Raw genomic sequence first — 10,500 nt, forward strand, 5'->3', positions numbered from 1 at the left:
ACCCCCAGAAATTCTCCTGGCATCTCCAAGTCTCAGAAATTTCTCTGCCCTGATTGAGGTACCCATTCAAAGATTTTTAGATTTTTATAAAGGTTGAAACTCATTTCCTTCAGGAAGCAAATTTCAGGCAAGTGATTCTCTTCCATTATCTCAGCAAACTTCTATATCAAATCTTCACATTTCTGATTCATCTAAAGCGATGACTCTTGCCCATCTCTACAGGCTCTTGAGCCTTTAGAGAATTCATCTCTTCCAACAAGTCTGGCAGCCACTACTGGCTATTGACCAGACAATCAAGCTGCTTTATCCTTCTGTGCCGTTGGGCACATTGGTATGCTGTTTCCCTGCCTTTTCTAAAGAATCCGTTTATGCATCACCTCTATGGTGAAATTTAGCTTAACACTGCAGAGCAATTTTTTTTTCATTCTTTTAAAAAAGTTTTGGTATTATTCTGTGCCAGTCACTATTTTAGGAACTGGAAATACAGTGTTGAACAAAACAGGTAAGGTCTCTCTCTGTCCTCCAAACTGAGCATCCATTCTGAGAACTTGAGACATAAGAGCTCTTTCATCAATATTTCATGTATGTACCACGCACACATCTCCAAAAGTACATGGTTGTTTATTTTTTGTTTCTACATCTCTTTCTCACTATATTATAAGCAACTTAAGAACAAAGATTGGTTGCCACCTGAGAATCTCCAGAGTCTCTACTGCCTAGCAAAGAGCCAGAACATAGTTCTGCTATTCTACACCCAAGGGCAGTGCTGTCTTCAGTCAATGATGTTGGAATTATGTTTAACAAATTGACTTTTCACATATCAAAAGGCTTTTTAACATAATTATTGTTGTAATTTATGATAACATCTTTTAGGAAAACAGTTCAACTGATAAATAAGTTTGACTGATAACCAATTGATCCCCTAAACCCAACACTAAAGAGTTTATTATTTTTCTTCTAAGGACACATCCACTCTAAAAAATACTTTATGAGTTGTATAAATATCATAAATCTTTTCCTAAATGATTTCTCAATTTATATTTATTAGCTTCAATTCTGCCCTCACCCTCAAATATTTTTCTTCATAAATATTCATACTGAGACTTGGTGGGGCAAGGTGTTGGTGGTGGTTTTTCACTTGTTTCCATTGTTTTGCTTACTTTCTAACACAATCTGTGGTTCACCTCTGAAAACTGGGTAATGACCCAGAGAGAACAAAGAACATCAGTAATCCTATGATGTGTTCATTCTTTATCTTTTTTTTTTTTATTTTTCACTCTAACTCAACAGTTTCTGCTCACCTCTCCTCTAAGATTTAGATTTGTAGGCTTTGCAAACTTCTATTTCTTAGTTTGTATACACTAACTTCTAAAAGAAAAAAAATGACTTTTATTTACCCAGTTGTATCTCCACCAATTTTCTATAAGCTGTCACTTTCAGCCGTGGAGTTAAAATGTTCTGTGGGGATGATGGCAAATTCGTCTGCACATCCCCTTTTCTCTCGCACAGGTGGGGGTCAAAAGCACCACACAAAAAATGAAGAAAGATTTTAAGACATTATTTTTCCAAGAAAACATGACTGATTCCACTGTGTATTCTTTCTAGTCAACTTACAACCTTTATATTGCAATCTATGTTTCCTATTTCTTTATATTCCAATATATGGATATGACATAAATCCTTAACTAAAACTAAGTACTTCTGTCTGCCACTCCTTTGTAACTTTTCAAAATCTCAATAATGAGCCTGTATCTCCTTGTCAAATATCACCCACTCGTTGTTGAGACATTTCACTGTACCTTCTAGCTTCCTGGAATTGTTCCTAGTGTATTTAATCCAAACTACCAAACATTTACTATTAGAGCCATCTTGTCTCAGTCAAAATGCAATCAAAATGTAGCTGTCCCAGATCAAGTTCTCTAATTGTTAGACTAGTAGCTGTCTATTTCAACTAATAATTTGCATTCAAGATTCTATTTGTGACTTTCACTGGTAAACCTTTGGCAAATCAATCTCACTTGTCAATACCATATGGTTGTCTTCATCACACACTAATTTTATTTTTACTTTTAAAGCAACTTCAATTCATTTGTTTACTTTGAATATCAATATGGTATTTTTTTACATGATAGAAGTATAATTTTCTGTCTTCTTCTTGACCTTGCTGCTCTGATCTACCACTTCCACTAGCTGAATAGGGCTGTGCTTCTTCTTCCTCCATGTAACAACACTCAGAAACTGTCTTAACCTTTTACTTTAAGATATTAAGGAGATGTCAATCCTCTCAACAACCATATTAGGGAATTATGGGGATAGCAATTGTCTCATACTTTAAATAGGAAGAAGCTGGGCTACAGATAAAAAGTGTGCACTTTTTATACAAATAAGTCAGTGGTTGGTCTGGGAAAGGAGCCCAGGGAATTCGCATCCCATGTTAGCATATCAGTCAATAGACTAATTTTTATTTTCACTTAAGATAAAATCATAGTACTGGAAGACAGAATTCTATCAACACTATGCCGAAGGAAAGGTTATTTTCACAAATGCTTATAAAAGAATTCTTCGTAATATGATTCCATGATTTTTTTTTACATGTTAGAGTCATCGAGCTGTAACTGTGTCTCAAATTAGAATTTAGACTAACCAGGAAAAATGGCATGGCGTTCTTCTGGTAGAGAACAATTATCAGTGTCATTGTGATATTCATAAAAGCTTTCTTTGACCATGCTATCCAGGTCCAAAGCTATTTTGTTCTTAAGTTGTCATTTATTTATTTGTTCATTCAATAATTATTCACTCAGCAGATATTATGTGCTTGTCCCCAATAAAAAATTTAGACATTATTCCTTTCACACAGTTACAATCTTTTAGAGAAGACAGAAGCAATTATTTCCAGTTAACTCTTGTGTTAGAAAATGTACAGAGCTCGGGCGCCTGGGTGGCTCAGTTGGTTAAGCGACTGCCTTCGGCTCAGGTCATGATCCTGGAGTCCCAGGATCGAGTCCCACATCGGGCTCCCTGCTCAGCAGGGAGTCTGCTTCTCCCTCTGACCCTCCTCCCTCTCATGCTCTCTCTCATTCTCTCTCTCGCAAATAAATAAAATCTTAAAAAAAAAAAGAAAATGTACAGAGCTCAATAGGAGAATTTGGTCAGGGCAACTCTATAAGATTACAGAACTCAGTGAGCTTTTCTACAGGAAGCAACATCTTAAAGTTGGACTTGGAGGGTAAAAAAAAAGAGAGAGAGAGATAACCCAGTCAAATAGGAGGTATGGTGGTTGAAGAATATTGCAGGTACAACCTGTACAGGGCCACAGAAAAAAGACAGCATGGTACATTACATTATCTGTAACAAGTTCATCATGGGTAAAGTGCAAGAATGGAAAGTGACAGAGATGGAGCCAAAAACAGATCCAAGGCCATCTATTTGGGAAAACAAAATAGAGCAGAGATCAACAAAGTTCCTATAAAGAGCCAGGTAATAAATATTTTAGGCTTTTTGGACATGCAGTCTCTTACCTTAACTCTTGCAGAGCTAAAGCAACCTGAGACAATGTATAAATGAATATAATTCATTGCATATACAGATCAATTTGTAGATAATTGATATCTTAAAAATAATCTTCTGACCCATGAACACAAGCATATCTCTTCATTTATTTCATTCTTTCGTTTCACTCAGCAGTGTTTTCTAGTCTTTCTCTTTTTTGGTCTTGCCCTTTTTTGTCAGATTTATCTCTATTTCATATTTTAGATATCACTATAAATAGTATTGTTTTATTTAATATTCTTACTTTGCATTGTTTGTATGTAGAAACATAATTGATTTTTAGATATGAATCTTGTATCCTGCAACATTGCTAAACTCACTTATTAGTTATAGTAGCTTGATTATGGGTTCCATAAGATATTCTACCAAGATAATTATACTTTATGCAAATAAAATTACTTTCTTTTTAACCTGAATTTCTTTTATTTTTTTCGCTTACCATATTGTACTGGCTAAAACCTGAAATGCAATGTTGATTAATAGTGGTGGGATTGAATATCCTTATCATTTTTCTTCATCTTAGGAGGATAGATTTGGTCTTTCACTATCAAGTATGAGGTTAACTGTAGGTTTTTTATAAAAGACTTTTATCAATTAAGGATTTTCCCTTCTGTGCATTAATTTGACGTGTGGCTATGGTGCCAGTTTTTTGGTCAAACACCAGCCTAGAAGTTATTATGAAGATATTTTTTAGATGTGATTCACATTTAAATCAGTAGACATCAGTAGCTACCTGAGTAGACAGATCACCCTCTTTAATGTGGGGGGGTCTCATCTAATCATTTAAGGCCGTAAGAGAAAAGATGCAAGTCCTCCAGAGAAGAAGGAATTCTGCCCCCAAGCTGCCTTCAGACTCAAGACTGCAATTTCTACTCTTCCCTAGGTTTCCAGCCTACCACACTGCCCTGCAGATTTCAAATTTGCCATGCCCCACAATCACATGAATTAATTTTTTAAAAATAAATGTCTTTACTCCTCCCTTTCCCCTCCCTCTCTCCGTCATCTTCATTTCCCTCCCCTTCCCCAGATAGATAGATAGATGATAGATAGATGATAGATAGATGATAGATAGGTAGATAGATAGATAGATAGATAGATAGATAGATAGATGACAGACAGATAATCTTATTGGTTCTGTTTTTCTGGAGAATACTAATATACCTTCCATTCCCAGTTTGCTAAGTGTTTCTAACAGGAATGGATTTTATCAAAAGTTTTATCAAACATTTTTTCTGCATGTATTGAGATGATTATATGGTTATTCTACTTAGTTTGTTCATGTAGTGAATCATATCTTTGACTTTCAAATGTTAAATCAGATTTATATTACTGGAACTAACTCCAGTTGGGCATAATATTTATCATTTGTATGTATTATATTTCACTGGCTAAAATTTTGTCAATAAATTTTACATCTGTATTCAGAAAGGGTATTAGTCTACAATTTTCTTTCCTAATAGTGCACTTGTCTGCTTTTAGTGTCAGACAAAATGCTGGCCTCAAAGAATAAATTGGAAAATATTCCTTCCTCTTCAATATTCTGGAAGAGTTTATATAACCATACTAAATTTACTCATTGGCTCTAGTAGGCTTTGTTTTTTGTTTTTGTTTTCTTTTGCAAAATGCATAGAATTTTTGAAGTATACATGTCATCCTCAAATAAAAGTTTTATTTCTTCCTTTCTAATCTTACTGCTTTTTTTTTTCTTCTGGCTTTATTGTAGTAGCTAAGACTTTAATTTCAATGGTAAAAAAAAAAAGTGGTGAGAGTAATAAGTCTCTCCCCCATTTTAGACAGATTTTTCAGTCTTTTAACATTATGATGTTAACTGTAGGATTTTCATAGATGTCCTCAATCAGGTTAGGGATATCTTTCTGTATTCTTAGTTTTTTGGAAATTTTTGTTTGTTTAAATCATGAATCAGTTTTTAATCTTGTCACATAATTTTTATACATCTTCAAGTGATCCTATCTTTTTCCTACTTTTTTTCTGTTAATGTGTTGAAATTACACTGATCGATTTCAAAGTTGCTTTCCAAACTTTACAACCTTACATTATGGAATGAACTGTACTTGGTCAACATTTATTATCTTTGTTATATGTTGCTGCATATGATTTCCTCATTGATAGGGCTGCCATAACAAAAGACACAAAATGAGTGGCTTAAACAACATAAATGCATTGTCTCAGAGTTCTGGAAGCTAGAATTTAGTGACATTTAATGGCAAATTCTGTTTCCTGAGCAAGAGACAGGTGTTGAAATCTCTTCTCATTTCCTAGACCTCCCAGCTTCTGCTTTCCACTTGGTTCTTTGGAGCCTTACTTATAATATGCATATTTTAGGAAACATCTAAAGACTTGAAGATAATATGTATGCAGAACTGTCCATACAGAATTTGAGGATGGGTATCCCTTCTCTGAGCTTCTTCCTTTCTAAGAATTTTTCCTTCAATATCTACCTACTCCCATCTTTTTCAACCTCTGTCTTTTTAGTCCATAAGACTACATTTGTATTGAATTCTTTTTTTAATTTTTTAATTTTTTATTGTTATGTTAATCACCATACATTACATCATTAGTTTTTGATGTAGCATTCCATAAAAATATGGAACGCCTCACGAATTTGTGTGTCATCCTTGCGTAGGGGCCATGCTAATCTTCTCTGTATCGTTCCAACTTTAGTATATGTGCTGCCAAAGCGAGCACCATTTCTTTTTTTTTTTTTTTTTATTTGAGAGAGAGAGAATGAGAGACAGAGAGCATGAGGGGGAAGAGGGTCAGAGGGAGAAGCAGACTCCCTGCCGAGCAGGGAGCCCAATGCGGGACTCGATCCCGGGACTCCAAGATCATGACCTGAGCCGAAAGCAGTCGCTTAACCAACTGAGCCACCCAAGCGCCCCGCGAGCACCATTTCTATTGAATTCTATTACTCTGTATATCTCAGGAAACTGGGAAGCGTCCTCTTGGGGGAAAACCAATAAATAAGAGTATCATTTTGTTTACTTCCTTTCTTTGAAAAACTGTGTCTTATGCAGTTTCCGATGCTTTTAATTCCTTTTAATATCTTTAAAAAGTTTTTTAAAAATCCAGTTATAATAGCTATCAACAGGAGGATCGCTTTCATAAAAGTTAATGTTACTGGAATGGGAACTCTAATCAATGTTCTTTCAGTTAAAAAAGTTTTTAATGCAACCCCCCATAATTCCTATGTATTAATTTGTTATTTATTATTAATAAATGTAATACATTTATCTTTATTGTTTAATTTTAAAGTTTGCTTTTATGAAATTCATAATTTTATAATATAATAAATCAAAAGGATTTTTAAAATAACATTCAATACTAGTAATTAGGCTAAAATATATATGCCTTATGTTTTAACATGATCCCATAATTTCAACCTAATAACATAATTTAACAAACATCACCATAATGTTTTAACACAAATCCTTCATTCCTAACATCATTTAAAACATAATTAGGGAAACAGAGGAACATAGGGGAAGGGAAGAAAAAATAAAATAAGATAAAGAGAGAGAGAAGCAAACCTTAAGAGACTCTTAACTATAGGAAACAAACCAAACATTGCTGGAGGGGAGATAGGTGGGGGGATGGGGTAGTTGGGTGATGGGCATTAAGGAGGGCACATGATGTGCTGAGCACTGGATATTATATGCTACTGATGAATCACTAAATTCTACCCCAAAATTAATAATACAGTATATGCTAACTAAATTGAATTTAAATAAAAAAATTTTTTTAAAAACATAATTAGGGGGACATGGGTGGCTCAGTCGGTTAACCACCAGACTCATGATTTCAGCTCAGGTCACGATCTCAAGATTGTGAGATCAAGCCCTGCATCAGGCTCTGCACACAGCACGGAGTCTGCTTGAGATTCTCTCTGCCTTTCACTCTACCCCTAACTCTGCTCACACACAGTCTCTAAATAAATAAATAAATAAATAAATAAATAAATAAATAAATCTTTAAAAAACAAAACAAGAAACCCATAATTCAAAATATTATATGTGAGAAACTCCTCACCCTGCCCATGTTTTCATTGTCATTAGCATTCCTCGTTTCTCTTCCCTCTTTTGTTCAGACAATACAGAAACATCCTTATATTATCCATAACTTGACGTAACTAAAAGAGGTCCAAAAATCATGCTAAATGCAGAAACATTAAAGACCAGAAACCAAACCAGAGAGAACGTGGAGGTAAAATGGCATTGTTGAACTGCTATTGAGCTAAATTCTATCTCCCTCAAAAGAAAGACTTTATTAGTAACTAATCATCTACTTTTTCTTCTCTCAGTTTTCTTTTTTTCATTAAACTTCTCTCAGACTACAGTAAGTAGGAGATAATTGACCACTAACTTAAGAAAAATGACTAAAGAAGTTTCTCTTTAATATATAAGACAAATAAATCTATAGATAATTAATTATATATTATTACTTTTTTCACCATTTACTTTTAGTCTAGTGGGGAAAGCACAAAATTACAGAATGCTGTTTTGAATTGCATAATACTAAGATACAGGTTTAGCATTGCATTACCATAGAAATTTCTTTTCCATTTCCTATACTTTTTTTTTTTTTTTAAATTCCAGTTAGTTAACATATATTGTAGCATTGGTTTCAGGAGTAGAATTTAGTGGTTCATCACTTACATATAACACCCAGTGCTCATCCAACAATTGCCCTATTTAGTACCCATCACCCATCTAGCCTATCCCCAACCCACCATCCCTCCAGCAATCCTCAGTCTGTTCTCTTACCTATAGAGTCTCTTGGGGGCACCTGGGTGACTCAGTCAGTTAAGCATCTGCCTTTGGCTCAGGTCATGATCTCAGGGTCCTGGGATCAAGCCCTGCATCAGGCTCTGCGTTCAGCAGGGAGTCTGCTTCTTCCTCCCACTCTCCCTCTGTGCTCTCTCTCTCTCAAATAAATAAATAAAATCTTAAAAAAAACCCTAAACTATAGAGTCTCTTGTGGTTTGCCTCCCTCTCTGTTTTTATCTTATTTTACTTTTCCTTCCCTACCCCTATGTTCATCTGTTTTCTTAAATTCCACATATGAGTGAAATCATATGATATTTGTCTTTCTCTGACTTATTCCACTTAGTATAATACACTCCACTTCCATTCAAGTTGTTGCAAATAGCAATATTTCATTCTTTTTTATGGCTGAGTAATATTCCATTATTTATATATATGAAATATGTATATACATGTGCCCCTTCGAATCACCGTATCCTTTGCATAAATACGTAGTTGTGCAATTGCTAGGTTGTAGGGTAGTTCCATTTTTAACTTTTTGAGGGATCTTCTTACTGTTTTCCAAACTGTACCAGTTTGCATTCCCACCAACTATTTAAGAGGGTTCCCCTTTCTCTGCATCTTTGCCAACATCTGTTCTTTCCCGAGTTGTTAATTTTAGCCATTCTGACCCGTGTTAGGTGGTATCTTATTGTGGTTTTGATTTGTATTTCCCTGATGCTGAGTGATGTTTAGGATTTTTTCATGTGTCTGTTAGCCATTTGTATGTCTTCTTTGGAGAAATGTCTGCTCATGTCTTCTGCCCATTTCTTAACTGGATTATTAGTCTTTTGGGTGTTGATTTTTATGAGTTCTTTATAGATTTGGGACACTAACCTTTTATCTGATATGTCATTTGCAAATATCTTCTCCCATTCCATAGGTTGCCTTTTAGTTTTGTTGATTGTTTCCTTTGCTGTGCAGAACCTTTTTATCTTGATGAAGTCCCAATAGTTCATTTTTGCTTTTGTTTTCCTTGCCTGTGGTGACATGTCTAGTAAGAAGCTGCTGTAGCTGAGGTCAAAGAGGTTGCTGCCTGTTTTCTCCTCTAGGGTTTTGTTGGTTTCACATCTTACATTTTGATGGTTTCATATCTTTCATCAATTTTGAATTTATTTTTGTGTATGGTGTAGGAAAGTGGTCCAGTTTCATTCTTTTGCATGTGGCTGTCCAGTTTTCCCAAAACCATTTGTTGAAGAGACTGTCTCTTTTCCATTGGATATTCTTTCCTGCTTTCTCAAAGATTAGTTGACCATCTAGTTGTGTTCCGTTACTGAGTTCTCTATTCTGTTCCATTGATCTGTCTGTTTTTGTGCCAGTACCATACTATCTTGATGACTACTGCTTTGTAATACAGCTTGAAGTCTGGGAATGTGATGCCTCCTACTTTGCTTTTCTCTTTCAATATTACTTTGGCTATTCAGGGTCTTGTCTTTTCTAAAGTTCCACACAAACTTTAGGATTGTTTGTTCTAGCTCTGTGTAAAATGTTGATGTTATTTTGATTGGGATTGCATTGAATGTGTAGATTGTTTTGGGTAGTACCGACATTTTAAGAATATTTGTTCTTCCAACCCATAGCATAGAATATTTTTTCCATTTCTTTGTGTCTTCTTCAGTTTCTTTCAGAGTGTTCTATTTTAGAGTACAGATCTTTTACCTATTTGGTTAGATTTATTCCTAGGTATCTTATGGTTTTAGGTGTAATAGTAAATGGGATCAATTCCTTGATTTCTCTTTCTGCTGCTTCATTACTGGTGTATAGAAATGCAACAGATTTCTGTACATTGATTTTATATCTTGCTACTTTGCTGAATTCATGAATTAGTTCTAGCAATTTTTTGGTGGATTCTTTCAGGTTTTCTACATAGAGTATCATCTGTACCATCTACAAAGAGTGAAAATTTGACTTCAGCCTTGCCAATTTGGATGCCTTTATTTCTTTTTGTTGTCTGATTGCTGAGGCTATGACTTACAGTTCTCTGTTGAACAACAGTGGTGAGAGTGGACATCCTGTTGTATTCCTGACCTTAGGGGAAAAGCTCTCAGTTTTTCCCCATTGAGGATGATGTTAGCTGTGGGTCTTCCATATAGGGCCTTTATGATGTTGAGGTATGTTCCTTCTATCCCTA

General features: G+C 34.9%; 1 non-coding gene across 1 annotated transcript; it reads right to left on the reverse strand.

Annotated features, from left to right (window-relative positions):
- Nucleotides 1-6,148: 6,148 nt before the first annotated feature.
- LOC123325553 lies at nucleotides 6,149-6,255 on the reverse strand. Its single transcript, XR_006540492.1, has one exon. It is a non-coding gene; the product is annotated as a U6 spliceosomal RNA (small nuclear RNA).
- Between the last annotated feature and the right edge of the window lie 4,245 nt (nucleotides 6,256-10,500).

This window comes from Neomonachus schauinslandi, chromosome 8 (genome assembly GCF_002201575.2).
Source record: "Neomonachus schauinslandi chromosome 8, ASM220157v2, whole genome shotgun sequence".
NCBI lineage: Eukaryota > Metazoa > Chordata > Mammalia > Carnivora > Phocidae > Neomonachus > Neomonachus schauinslandi.